Here is a 9,517-nt window from a genome sequence, read left to right as displayed (position 1 = left end):
GGCAAGAGCAGAAACCATAAAAAGCTTACAGCACCTGGTATTCCCAGGCGGTCTCCCATCCAAGTACTAACCAGGCCCGCCCCTGCTTAGCTTCCGAGATCGGACGAGATCGGGCGTTTTCAGGGTAGTATGGCCGTAAGCTGCCAGGACAACTGAAAAGATCCTATTTGAAGGCGACGCAGGCCAAACTAGACTCCAGCAAAAAGTGTCAAACAGCGCCCTCTGCTGTCAGGCAAGAGCAGAAACCATAAAAAGCTTACAGCACCTGGTATTCCCAGGCGGTCTCCCATCCAAGTACTAACCAGGCCCGCCCCTGCTTAGCTTCCGAGATTGGACGAGATCGGGCGTTTTCAGGGTAGTATGGCCGTAAGCTGCCAGGACAACTGAAAAGATCCTATTTGAAGGCGACGCAGGCCAAACTAGACTCCAGCAAAAAGTGTCAAACAGCGCCCTCTGCTGTCAGGCAAGAGCAGAAACCATAAAAAGCTTACAGCACCTGGTATTCCCAGGCGGTCTCCCATCCAAGTACTAACCAGGCCCGCCCCTGCTTAGCTTCCGAGATCGGACGAGATCGGGCGTTTTCAGGGTAGTATGGCCGTAAGCTGCCAGGTCAACTGAAAAGATCCTATTTGAAGGTGACGCAGGCCAAACTAGACTACAGCAAAAAGTGTCAAACAGCGCCCTCTGCTGTCAGGCAAGAGCAGAAACCATAAAAAGCTTACAGCACCTGGTATTCACAGGCGGTCTCCCATCCAAGTACTAACCAGGCCGGCCCTGCTTAGCTTCCGAGATCGTACGAGATCGGGCGTTTTCAGGGTAGTATGGCCTAAGCTGCCAGGTCAACTGAAAAGATCCTATTTGAAGGTGACACAGGCCAAACTAGACTACAGCAAAAAGTGTCAAACAGCGCCCTCTGCTGTCAGGCAAGAGCAGAAACCATAAAAAGCTTACAGCACCTGGTATTCACAGGCGGTCTCCCATCCAAGTACAAACCAGGCCCGCCCCTGCTTAGCTTCCGAGATTTGGCGTTTTCAGGGTAGTATGGCCGTAAGCTGCCAGGACAACTGAAAAGATCTTATTTGAAGGCGACGCAGGCCAAACTAGATCAAGCAAAAAGTGTCAAACAGCGCCCTCTGCTGTCAGGCTACAGCAGAAACCATAAAAAGCTTACAGCACCTGGTATTCCCAGGCGGTCTCCCATCCAAGTACTAACCAGGCCCGCCCCTGCTTAGCTTCCGAGATCGGACGAGATCGGGCGTTTTCAGGGTAGTATGGCCGTAAGCTGCCAGGTCAACTGAAAAGATCCTATTTGAAGGTGATGCAGGCCAAACTAGACTCCAGCAAAACATGTCAAACAGCGCCCTCTGCTGTCAGGCAATAGCAGAAACCATGAAAAGCTTACAGCACCTGGTATTCCCAGGCGGTCTCCCATCCAAGTACTAAACAGGCCCGCCCCTGCTTAGCTTCCGAGATCGGACGAGATCAGGCGTTTTCAGGGTGGTATGGCTGTAAGCTGCCAGGACAACTGAAAAGATCTTATTTGAAGGCGATGCAGGCCAAACTAGATCCAGCAAAAAGTGTCAAACAGCGCCCTCTGCTGTCAGGCTAGAGCAGAAACCATAAAAAGCTTACAGCACCTGGTATTCCCAGGCGGTCTCCCATCCAAGTACTAACCAGGCCCTCCCCTGCTTAGCTTCCGAGATCAGGCGTTTTCAGGGTAGTGTGGCCGTAAGCTGCCAGGGCAACTGTAAAGATCCTATTTGAAGGCGACGCATGCCAAACTAGACTCCAGCAAAAAGTGTCAAACAGCGCCCTCTGCTGTCAGGCAAGAGCAGAAACCATAAAAAGCTTACAGCACCTGGTATTCCCAGGCGGTCTCCCATCCAATTACTAACCAGTCCCGCCCCTGCTTAGCTTCCGAGATCGGACGAGATCGGGCGTTTTCAGGGTAGTATGGCCGTAAGCTGCCACATCAACTGAAAAGATCCTATTTGAAGGCGACGCAGGCCAAACTAGACTCCAGCAAAAAGTGTCAAACAGCGCCCTCTGCTGTCAGGCAAGAGCAGAAACCATAAAAAGCTTACAGCACCTGGTATTCCCAGGCGGTCTCCCATCCAAGTACTAACCAGGCCCGCCCCTGCTTAGCTTCCGAGATCGGACGAGATCGGGCGTTTTCAGGGTAGTATGGCCGTAAGCTGCCAGGACAACTGAAAAGATCCTATTTGAAGGCGACGCAGGCCAAACTGGACTCCAGCAAAAAGTGTCAAACAGCGTCCTCTGCTGTCAGGCAAGAGCAGAAACCATAAAAAGCTTACAGCACCTGGTATTCACAGGCGGTCTCCCATCCAAGTACTAACCAGGCCCGGCCCTGCTTAGCTTCCGAGATCGTACGAGATCGGGCGTTTTCAGGGTAGTATGGCCTAAGCTGCGAGGTCAACTGAAAAGATCCTATTTGAAGGTGACGCAGGCCAAACTAGACGACAGCAAAAAGTGTCAAACAGCGCCCTCTGCTGTCAGGCAAGAGCAGAAACCATAAAAAGCTTACAGCACCTGGTATTCACAGGCGGTCTCCCATCCAAGTACTAACCAGGCCCGCCCCTGCTTAGCTTCCGAGATCGGGTGTTTTCAGGGTAGTATGGCCGTAAGCTGCCAGGACAACTGAAAAGATCCTATTTGAAGAAGACGCAGGCCAAACTAGACTCCAGCAAAAAGTGTCAAACAGCCCCCTCTGCTGTCAGGCAAGAGCAGAAACCATAAAAAGCTTACAGCACCTGGTAATCCCAGGCGGTCTCCCATCCAAGTACTAACCAGGTCCGCCCCTGCTTAGCTTCCGAGATCGGACGAGATCGGGCGTTTTCAGGGTAGTATGGCCGTAAGCTGCCAGGTCAACTGAAAAGATCCTATTTGAAGGTGACGCAGGCCAAACTAGACTACAGCAAAAAGTGTCAAACAGCGCCCTCTGCTGTCAGGCAAGAGCAGAAACCATAAAAAGCTTACAGCACCTGGTATTCACAGGCTGTCTCCCATCCAAGTACTAACCAGGCCCGGCCCTGCTTAGCTTCCGAGATCGTACGAGATCGGGCGTTTTCAGGGTAGTATGGCCTAAGCTGCCAGGTCAACTGAAAAGATCCTATTTGAAGGTGACACAGGCCAAACTAGACTACAGCAAAAAGTGTCAAACAGCGCCCTCTGCTGTCAGGCAAGAGCAGAAACCATAAAAAGCTTACAGCACCTGGTATTCACAGGCGGTCTCCCATCCAAGTACAAACCAGGCCCGCCCCTGCTTAGCTTCCGAGATTGGGCGTTTTCAGGGTATTATGGCCGTAAGCTGCCAGGACAACTGAAAAGATCTTATTTGAAGGCGACGCAGGCCAAACTAGATCAAGCAAAAAGTGTCAAACAGCGCCCTCTGCTGTCAGGCTACAGCAGAAACCATAAAAAGCTTACAGCACCTGGTATTCCCAGGCGGTCTCCCATCCAAGTACTAACCAGGCCCGCCCCTGCTTAGCTTCCGAGATCGGACGAGATCGGGCGTTTTCAGGGTAGTATGGCCGTAAGCTGCCAGGTCAACTGAAAAGATCCTATTTGACGGTGACGCAGGCCAAACTAGACTCCAGCAAAACATGTCAAACAGCGCCCTCTGCTGTCAGGCAAGAGCAGAAACCATGAAAAGCTTACGGCACCTGGTATTCCCAGGCGGTCTCCCATCCAAGTACTAACCAGGCCCGCCCCTGCTTAGCTTCCGAGATCGGACGAGATCGGGCGTTTTCAGGGTAGTATGGCCGTAAGCTGCCACATCAACTGAAAAGATCCTATTTGAAGGCGACGCAGGCCAAACTAGACTCCAGCAAAAAGTGTCAAACAGCGCCCTCTGCTGTAAGGCAAGAGCAGAAACCATAAAAAGCTTACAGCACCTGGTATTCCCAGGCGGTCTCCCATCCAAGTACTAACCAGGCCCGCCCCTGCTTAGCTTCCGAGATCGGACGAGATCGGGCGTTTTCAGGGTAGTATGGCCGTAAGCTGCCAGGACAACTGAAAAGATCCTATTTGAAGGCGACGCAGGCCAAACTAGACTCCAGCAAAAAGTGTCAAACAGCGCCCTCTGCTGTCAGGCAAGAGCAGAAACCATAAAAAGCTTACAGCACCTGGTATTCCCAGGCGGTCTCCCATCCAAGTACTAACCAGGCCCGCCCCTGCTTAGCTTCCGAGATCGGACGAGATCGGGCGTTTTCAGGGTACTATGGCCGTAAGCTGCCAGGTCAACTGAAAAGATCTTATTTGAAGGCGACGCAGGCCAAACTAGATCCAGCAAAAAGTGTCAAACAGCGCCCTCTGCTGTCAGGCTAGAGCAGAAACCATAAAAAGCTTACAGCACCTGGTATTCCCAGGCGGTCTCCCATCCAAGTACTAACCAGGCCCGCCCCTGCTTAGCTTCCGAGATCGGACGAGATCGGGCGTTTTCAGGGTAGTATGGCCGTAAGCTGCCAGGACAACTGAAAAGATCTTATTTGAAGGCGACGCAGGCCAAACTAGATCCAGCAAAAAGTGTCAAACAGCGCCCTCTGCTGTCAGGCTAGAGCAGAAACCATAAAAAGCTTACAGCACCTGGTATTCCCAGGCGGTCTCCCATCCAAGTACTAACCAGGCCCGCCCCTGCTTAGCTTCCGAGATCGGACGAGATTGGGCGTTTTCAGGGTATTATGGCCGTAAGCTGCCAGGACAACTGAAAAGATCTTATTTGAAGGCGACGCAGGCCAAACTAGATCAAGCAAAAAGTGTCAAACAGCGCCCTCTGCTGTCAGGCTACAGCAGAAACCATAAAAAGCTTACAGCACCTGGTATTCCCAGGCGGTCTCCCATCCAAGTACTAACCAGGCCCGCCCCTGCTTAGCTTCCGAGATCGGACGAGATCGGGCGTTTTCAGGGTAGTATGGCCGTAAGCTGCCAGGTCAACTGAAAAGATCCTATTTGACGGTGACGCAGGCCAAACTAGACTCCAGCAAAACATGTCAAACAGCGCCCTCTGCTGTCAGGCAAGAGCAGAAACCATGAAAAGCTTACGGCACCTGGTATTCCCAGGCGGTCTCCCATCCAAGTACTAACCAGGCCCGCCCCTGCTTAGCTTCCGAGATCGGACGAGATCGGGCGTTTTCAGGGTAGTATGGCCGTAAGCTGCCAGGACAATTGAAAAGATCTTATTTGAAGGCGACGCAGGCCAAACTAGATCCAGCAAAAAGTGTCAAACAGCGCCCTCTGCTGTCAGGCTAGAGCAGAAACCATAAAAAGCTTACAGCACCTGGTATTCCCAGGCGGTCTCCCATCCAAGTACTAACCAGGCCCGCCCCTGCTTAGCTTCCGAGATCGGACGAGATCGGGCGTTTTCAGGGTAGTATGGCCGTAAGCTGCCAGGTCAACTGAAAAGATCCTATTTGAAGGTGACGCAGGCCAAACTAGACTACAGCAAAAAGTGTCAAACAGCGCCCTCTGCTGTCAGGCAAGAGCAGAAACCATAAAAAGCTTACAGCACCTGGTATTCACAGGCGGTCTCCCATCCAAGTACTAACCAGGCCCGCCCCTGCTTAGCTTCCGAGATCGGACGAGATCGGGCGTTTTCAGGGTAGTATGGCCGTAAGCTGCCAGGACAACTGAAAAGATCTTATTTGAAGGCGACGCAGGCCAAACTAGATCCAGCAAAAAGTGTCAAACAGCGCCCTCTGCTGTCAGGCTAGAGCAGAAACCATAAAAAGCTTACAGCACCTGGTATTCCCAGGCGGTCTCCCATCCAAGTACTAACCAGGCCCGCCCCTGCTTAGCTTCCGAGATCGGACGAGATCGGGCGTTTTCAGGGTAGTATGGCCGTAAGCTGCCAGGTCAACTGAAAAGATCCTATTTGAAGGTGACGCAGGCCAAACTCGACTACAGCAAAAAGTGTCAAACAGCGCCCTCTGCTGTCAGGCAAGATCAGAAACCATAAAAAGCTTACAGCACCTGGTATTCACAGGCGGTCTCCCATCCAAGTACTAACCAGGCCCGCCCCTGCTTAGCTTCCGAGATCGGGCGTTTTCAGGGTAGTATGGCCGTAAGCTGCCAGGACAACTGAAAAGATCCTATTTGAAGAAGACGCAGGCCAAACTAGACTCCAGCAAAAAGTGTCAAACAGCGCCCTCTGCTGTCAGGCAAGAGCAGAAACCATAAAAAGCTTACAGCACCTGGTAATCCCAGGCGGTCTCCCATCCAAGTACTAACCAGGACCGCCCCTGCTTAGCTTCCGAGATCGGACGAGATCGGGCGTTTTCAGGGTAGTATGGCCAAAAGCTGCCAAGGCAACTGAAAAGATTCTATTTGAAGGCGACGCAGGACAAACTAGACTCCAGCAAAACATGTCAAACAGCGCCCTCTGCTGTCAGGCAAGAGCAGAAACCATGAGAAGCTTACAGCACCTAGTATTCCCAGGCGGTCTCCCATCCAAGTACTAACCAGGCCCGCCCCTGCTTAGCTTCCGAGATCGGACGAGATCGGACGAGATCGGGCGTTTTCAGGGTAGTATGGCCGTAAGCTGCCAGGGCAACTGAAAAGATCCTATTTGAAGAAGACGCAGGCCAAACTAGACTCCAGCAAAAAGTGTCAAACAGCGCCCTCTGCTGTCAGGCAAGAGCAGAAACCATGAAAAGCTTACAGCACCTGGTATTCCCAGGCGGTCTCCCATACAAGTACTAACCAGGCCCGCCCCTGCTTAGCTTCCGAGATCGGACGAGATCAGGCGTTTTCAGGGTGGTATGGCCGTAAGCTGCCAGGACAACTGAAAAGATCTTATTTGAAGGCGACGCAGGCCAAACTAGATCCAGCAAAAAGTGTCAAACAGCGCCCTCTGCTGTCAGGCTAGAGCAGAAACCATAAAAAGCTTACAGCACCTGGTATTCCCAGGCGGTCTCCCATCCAAGTACTAACCAGGCCCTCTCCTGCTTAGCTTCCGAGATCAGGCGTTTTCAGGGCAGTGTGGCCGTAAGCTGCCAGGGCAACTGTAAAGATCCTATTTGAAGGCGACGCAGGCCAAACTAGACTCCAGCAAAAAGTGTCAAACAGCGCCCTCTGCTGTCAGGCAAGAGCAGAAACCATAAAAAGCTTACAGCACCTGGTATTCCCAGGCGGTCTCCCATCCAAGTACTAACCAGGCCCGCCCCTGCTTAGCTTCCGAGATCGGGCGTTTTCAGGGTAGTATGGCCGTAAGCTGCCAGGTCAACTGAAAAGATCCTATTTGAAGGTGACGCAGGCCAAACTAGACTACAGCAAAAAGTGTCAAACAGCGCCCTCTGCTGTCAGGCAAGAGCAGAAACCATAAAAAGCTTACAGCACCTGGTATTCACAGGCGGTCTCCCATCCAAGTACTAACCAGGCCCGGCCCTGCTTAGCTTCCGAGATCGTACGAGATCGGGCGTTTTCAGGGTAGTATGGCCTAAGCTGCGAGGTCAACTGAAAAGATCCTATTTGAAGGTGACGCAGGCCAAACTAGACTACAGCAAAAAGTGTCAAACAGCGCCCTCTGCTGTCAGGCAAGAGCAGAAACCATAAAAAGCTTACAGCACCTGGTATTCACAGGCGGTCTCCCATCCAAGTACTAACCAGGCCCGTCCCTGCTTAGCTTCCGAGATCGGGCGTTTTCAGGGTAGTATGGCCGTAAGCTGCCAGGACAACTGAAAAGATCCTATTTGAAGAAGACGCAGGCCAAACTAGACTCCAGCAAAAAGTGTCAAACAGCGCCCTCTGCTGTCAGGCAAGAACAGAAACCATAAAAAGCTTACAGCACCTGGTAATCCCAGGCGGTCTCCCATCCAAGTACTAACCAGGACCGCCCCTGCTTAGCTTCCGAGATCGGACGAGATCGGGCGTTTTCAGGGTAGTATGGCCGTAAGCTGCCAGGTCAACTGAAAAGATCCTATTTGAAGGTGACGCAGGCCAAACTAGACTTCAGCAAGAAGTGTCAAACAGCGCCCTCTGCTGTCAGGCAAGAGCAGAAACCATAAAAAGCTTACAGCACCTGGTATTCACAGGCGGTCTCCCCTCCAAGTACTAACCAGGCCCGGCCCTGCTTAGCTTCCGAGATCGTACGAGATTGGGCGTTTTCAGGGTAGTATGGCCTAAGCTGCCAGGTCAACTGAAAAGATCCTATTTGAAGGTGACACAGGCCAAACTAGACTACAGCAAAAAGTGTCAAACAGCGCCATCTGCTGTCAGGCAAGAGCAGAAACCATAAAAAGCTTACAGCACCTGGTATTCACAGGCGGTCTCCCATCCAAGTACAAACCAGGCCCGCCCCTGCTTAACTTCCGAGATTGGGCGTTTTCAGGGTAGTATGGCCGTAAGCTGCCAGGACAACTGAAAAGATCTTATTTGAAGGCGACGCAGGCCAAACTAGATCAAGCAAAAAGTGTCAAACAGCGCCCTCTGCTGTCAGGCTACAGCAGAAACCATAAAAAGCTTACAGCACCTGGTATTCCCAGGCGGTCTCCCATCCAAGTACTAACCAGGCCCGCCCCTGCTTAGCTTCCGAGATCGGACGAGATCGGGCGTTTTCAGGGTAGTATGGCCGTAAGCTGCCAGGTCAACTGAAAAGATCCTATTTGACGGTGACAGAGGCCAAACTAGACTCCAGCAAAACATGTCAAACAGCGCCCTCTGCTGTCAGGCAAGAGCAGAAACCATGAAAAGCTTACGGCACCTGGTATTCCCAGGCGGTCTCCCATCCAAGTACTAACCAGGCCCGCCCCTGCTTAGCTTCCGAGATCGGACGAGATCGGGCGTTTTCAGGGTAGTATGGCCGTAAGCTGCCACATCAACTGAAAAGATCCTATTTGAAGGCGACGCAGGCCAAACTAGACTCCAGCAAAAAGTGTCAAACAGCGCCCTCTGCTGTCAGGCAAGAGCAGAAACCATAAAAAGCTTACAGCACCTGGTATTCCCAGGCGGTCTCCCATCCAAGTACTAACCAGGCCCGCCCCTGCTTAGCTTCCGAGATCGGACGAGATCGGGCGTTTTCAGGGTAGTATGGCCGTAAGCTGCCAGGACAACTGAAAAGATCCTATTTGAAGGCGACGCAGGCCAAACTAGACTCCAGCAAAAAGTGTCAAACAGCGCCCTCTGCTGTCAGGCAAGAGCAGAAACCATAAAAAGCTTACAGCACCTGGTATTCCCAGGCGGTCTCCCATCCAAGTACTAACCAGGCCCGCCCCTGCTTAGCTTCCGAGATCGGACGAGATCGGGCGTTTTCAGGGTAGTATGGCCGTAAGCTGCCAGGTCAACTGAAAAGATCTTATTTGAAGGCGACGCAGGCCAAATTAGATCCAGCAAAAAGTGTCAAAAAGCGCCCTCTGCTGTCAGGCTAGAGCAGAAACCATAAAAAGCTTACAGCACCTGGTATTCCCAGGCGGTCTCCCATCCAAGTACTAACCAGGCCCGCCCCTGCTTAGCTTCCGAGATCGGACGAGATCGGGCGTTTTCAGGGTAGTATGGCCGTAAGCTG

The 9,517-nt window shown here is 52.2% G+C and overlaps 29 non-coding genes and 13 pseudogenes across 29 annotated transcripts; all 42 read right to left on the bottom strand.

Moving 5' to 3' along the window:
* Positions 1-22: 22 nt before the first annotated feature.
* On the bottom strand, positions 23-141 carry LOC131115116 (5S ribosomal RNA). The gene has a single exon (XR_009122405.1). It is a non-coding gene; the product is annotated as a 5S ribosomal RNA (ribosomal RNA).
* A 112-nt stretch (positions 142-253) lies between these two features.
* LOC131116809 (5S ribosomal RNA) lies at positions 254-372 on the bottom strand. The gene has a single exon (XR_009124045.1). It is a non-coding gene; the product is annotated as a 5S ribosomal RNA (ribosomal RNA).
* A 112-nt stretch (positions 373-484) lies between these two features.
* On the bottom strand, positions 485-603 carry LOC131115115 (5S ribosomal RNA). The gene has a single exon (XR_009122404.1). It is a non-coding gene; the product is annotated as a 5S ribosomal RNA (ribosomal RNA).
* Positions 604-715: 112 nt separating this feature from the next.
* Positions 716-832, bottom strand: LOC131113043 (5S ribosomal RNA; annotated as a pseudogene).
* A 112-nt stretch (positions 833-944) lies between these two features.
* On the bottom strand, positions 945-1,053 carry LOC131114180 (5S ribosomal RNA; annotated as a pseudogene).
* A 111-nt stretch (positions 1,054-1,164) lies between these two features.
* LOC131115114 (5S ribosomal RNA) lies at positions 1,165-1,283 on the bottom strand. The gene has a single exon (XR_009122403.1). It is a non-coding gene; the product is annotated as a 5S ribosomal RNA (ribosomal RNA).
* Positions 1,284-1,395: 112 nt separating this feature from the next.
* Positions 1,396-1,514, bottom strand: LOC131115882 (5S ribosomal RNA). The gene has a single exon (XR_009123150.1). It is a non-coding gene; the product is annotated as a 5S ribosomal RNA (ribosomal RNA).
* A 111-nt stretch (positions 1,515-1,625) lies between these two features.
* LOC131112872 (5S ribosomal RNA) lies at positions 1,626-1,734 on the bottom strand (annotated as a pseudogene).
* Positions 1,735-1,846: 112 nt separating this feature from the next.
* On the bottom strand, positions 1,847-1,965 carry LOC131118646 (5S ribosomal RNA). Its single transcript, XR_009125806.1, has one exon. It is a non-coding gene; the product is annotated as a 5S ribosomal RNA (ribosomal RNA).
* A 112-nt stretch (positions 1,966-2,077) lies between these two features.
* LOC131115113 (5S ribosomal RNA) lies at positions 2,078-2,196 on the bottom strand. The gene has a single exon (XR_009122402.1). It is a non-coding gene; the product is annotated as a 5S ribosomal RNA (ribosomal RNA).
* A 112-nt stretch (positions 2,197-2,308) lies between these two features.
* LOC131111468 (5S ribosomal RNA) lies at positions 2,309-2,426 on the bottom strand. The gene has a single exon (XR_009121180.1). It is a non-coding gene; the product is annotated as a 5S ribosomal RNA (ribosomal RNA).
* Positions 2,427-2,538: 112 nt separating this feature from the next.
* On the bottom strand, positions 2,539-2,647 carry LOC131112009 (5S ribosomal RNA; annotated as a pseudogene).
* Positions 2,648-2,759: 112 nt separating this feature from the next.
* Positions 2,760-2,878, bottom strand: LOC131117710 (5S ribosomal RNA). The gene has a single exon (XR_009124920.1). It is a non-coding gene; the product is annotated as a 5S ribosomal RNA (ribosomal RNA).
* Positions 2,879-2,990: 112 nt separating this feature from the next.
* LOC131112713 (5S ribosomal RNA) lies at positions 2,991-3,108 on the bottom strand (annotated as a pseudogene).
* A 112-nt stretch (positions 3,109-3,220) lies between these two features.
* LOC131114205 (5S ribosomal RNA) lies at positions 3,221-3,329 on the bottom strand (annotated as a pseudogene).
* Positions 3,330-3,440: 111 nt separating this feature from the next.
* On the bottom strand, positions 3,441-3,559 carry LOC131115112 (5S ribosomal RNA). Its single transcript, XR_009122401.1, has one exon. It is a non-coding gene; the product is annotated as a 5S ribosomal RNA (ribosomal RNA).
* Positions 3,560-3,671: 112 nt separating this feature from the next.
* Positions 3,672-3,790, bottom strand: LOC131118076 (5S ribosomal RNA). The gene has a single exon (XR_009125247.1). It is a non-coding gene; the product is annotated as a 5S ribosomal RNA (ribosomal RNA).
* A 112-nt stretch (positions 3,791-3,902) lies between these two features.
* Positions 3,903-4,021, bottom strand: LOC131115111 (5S ribosomal RNA). The gene has a single exon (XR_009122400.1). It is a non-coding gene; the product is annotated as a 5S ribosomal RNA (ribosomal RNA).
* A 112-nt stretch (positions 4,022-4,133) lies between these two features.
* LOC131116850 (5S ribosomal RNA) lies at positions 4,134-4,252 on the bottom strand. The gene has a single exon (XR_009124085.1). It is a non-coding gene; the product is annotated as a 5S ribosomal RNA (ribosomal RNA).
* A 111-nt stretch (positions 4,253-4,363) lies between these two features.
* Positions 4,364-4,482, bottom strand: LOC131115110 (5S ribosomal RNA). The gene has a single exon (XR_009122399.1). It is a non-coding gene; the product is annotated as a 5S ribosomal RNA (ribosomal RNA).
* Positions 4,483-4,593: 111 nt separating this feature from the next.
* Positions 4,594-4,712, bottom strand: LOC131118518 (5S ribosomal RNA). Its single transcript, XR_009125699.1, has one exon. It is a non-coding gene; the product is annotated as a 5S ribosomal RNA (ribosomal RNA).
* A 111-nt stretch (positions 4,713-4,823) lies between these two features.
* On the bottom strand, positions 4,824-4,942 carry LOC131115108 (5S ribosomal RNA). Its single transcript, XR_009122397.1, has one exon. It is a non-coding gene; the product is annotated as a 5S ribosomal RNA (ribosomal RNA).
* Positions 4,943-5,054: 112 nt separating this feature from the next.
* On the bottom strand, positions 5,055-5,173 carry LOC131118064 (5S ribosomal RNA). Its single transcript, XR_009125236.1, has one exon. It is a non-coding gene; the product is annotated as a 5S ribosomal RNA (ribosomal RNA).
* A 111-nt stretch (positions 5,174-5,284) lies between these two features.
* LOC131115107 (5S ribosomal RNA) lies at positions 5,285-5,403 on the bottom strand. The gene has a single exon (XR_009122396.1). It is a non-coding gene; the product is annotated as a 5S ribosomal RNA (ribosomal RNA).
* Positions 5,404-5,515: 112 nt separating this feature from the next.
* LOC131115717 (5S ribosomal RNA) lies at positions 5,516-5,634 on the bottom strand. Its single transcript, XR_009122989.1, has one exon. It is a non-coding gene; the product is annotated as a 5S ribosomal RNA (ribosomal RNA).
* A 111-nt stretch (positions 5,635-5,745) lies between these two features.
* On the bottom strand, positions 5,746-5,864 carry LOC131115106 (5S ribosomal RNA). Its single transcript, XR_009122395.1, has one exon. It is a non-coding gene; the product is annotated as a 5S ribosomal RNA (ribosomal RNA).
* Positions 5,865-5,976: 112 nt separating this feature from the next.
* LOC131112349 (5S ribosomal RNA) lies at positions 5,977-6,085 on the bottom strand (annotated as a pseudogene).
* Positions 6,086-6,197: 112 nt separating this feature from the next.
* Positions 6,198-6,316, bottom strand: LOC131118995 (5S ribosomal RNA). The gene has a single exon (XR_009126134.1). It is a non-coding gene; the product is annotated as a 5S ribosomal RNA (ribosomal RNA).
* A 112-nt stretch (positions 6,317-6,428) lies between these two features.
* LOC131118849 (5S ribosomal RNA) lies at positions 6,429-6,557 on the bottom strand (annotated as a pseudogene).
* Positions 6,558-6,669: 112 nt separating this feature from the next.
* LOC131115875 (5S ribosomal RNA) lies at positions 6,670-6,788 on the bottom strand. The gene has a single exon (XR_009123144.1). It is a non-coding gene; the product is annotated as a 5S ribosomal RNA (ribosomal RNA).
* A 111-nt stretch (positions 6,789-6,899) lies between these two features.
* Positions 6,900-7,008, bottom strand: LOC131113895 (5S ribosomal RNA; annotated as a pseudogene).
* Positions 7,009-7,120: 112 nt separating this feature from the next.
* Positions 7,121-7,229, bottom strand: LOC131111980 (5S ribosomal RNA; annotated as a pseudogene).
* Positions 7,230-7,341: 112 nt separating this feature from the next.
* Positions 7,342-7,459, bottom strand: LOC131111467 (5S ribosomal RNA). The gene has a single exon (XR_009121179.1). It is a non-coding gene; the product is annotated as a 5S ribosomal RNA (ribosomal RNA).
* Positions 7,460-7,571: 112 nt separating this feature from the next.
* Positions 7,572-7,680, bottom strand: LOC131112061 (5S ribosomal RNA; annotated as a pseudogene).
* Positions 7,681-7,792: 112 nt separating this feature from the next.
* On the bottom strand, positions 7,793-7,911 carry LOC131118303 (5S ribosomal RNA). The gene has a single exon (XR_009125468.1). It is a non-coding gene; the product is annotated as a 5S ribosomal RNA (ribosomal RNA).
* A 112-nt stretch (positions 7,912-8,023) lies between these two features.
* Positions 8,024-8,141, bottom strand: LOC131113706 (5S ribosomal RNA; annotated as a pseudogene).
* A 112-nt stretch (positions 8,142-8,253) lies between these two features.
* Positions 8,254-8,362, bottom strand: LOC131113873 (5S ribosomal RNA; annotated as a pseudogene).
* A 111-nt stretch (positions 8,363-8,473) lies between these two features.
* Positions 8,474-8,592, bottom strand: LOC131115105 (5S ribosomal RNA). The gene has a single exon (XR_009122394.1). It is a non-coding gene; the product is annotated as a 5S ribosomal RNA (ribosomal RNA).
* Positions 8,593-8,704: 112 nt separating this feature from the next.
* Positions 8,705-8,823, bottom strand: LOC131118052 (5S ribosomal RNA). Its single transcript, XR_009125225.1, has one exon. It is a non-coding gene; the product is annotated as a 5S ribosomal RNA (ribosomal RNA).
* Positions 8,824-8,935: 112 nt separating this feature from the next.
* On the bottom strand, positions 8,936-9,054 carry LOC131115104 (5S ribosomal RNA). Its single transcript, XR_009122393.1, has one exon. It is a non-coding gene; the product is annotated as a 5S ribosomal RNA (ribosomal RNA).
* Positions 9,055-9,166: 112 nt separating this feature from the next.
* LOC131115103 (5S ribosomal RNA) lies at positions 9,167-9,285 on the bottom strand. The gene has a single exon (XR_009122392.1). It is a non-coding gene; the product is annotated as a 5S ribosomal RNA (ribosomal RNA).
* Positions 9,286-9,396: 111 nt separating this feature from the next.
* On the bottom strand, positions 9,397-9,515 carry LOC131115102 (5S ribosomal RNA). Its single transcript, XR_009122391.1, has one exon. It is a non-coding gene; the product is annotated as a 5S ribosomal RNA (ribosomal RNA).
* Positions 9,516-9,517: the final 2 nt, after the last annotated feature.

The sequence above is a fragment of the Doryrhamphus excisus genome, unplaced genomic scaffold (genome assembly GCF_030265055.1).
Source record: "Doryrhamphus excisus isolate RoL2022-K1 unplaced genomic scaffold, RoL_Dexc_1.0 HiC_scaffold_25, whole genome shotgun sequence".
NCBI lineage: Eukaryota > Metazoa > Chordata > Actinopteri > Syngnathiformes > Syngnathidae > Doryrhamphus > Doryrhamphus excisus.
The sequence above is the reverse complement of the archived record's forward strand: the minus strand, read 5'-3'. Positions and strand labels throughout refer to the sequence as shown.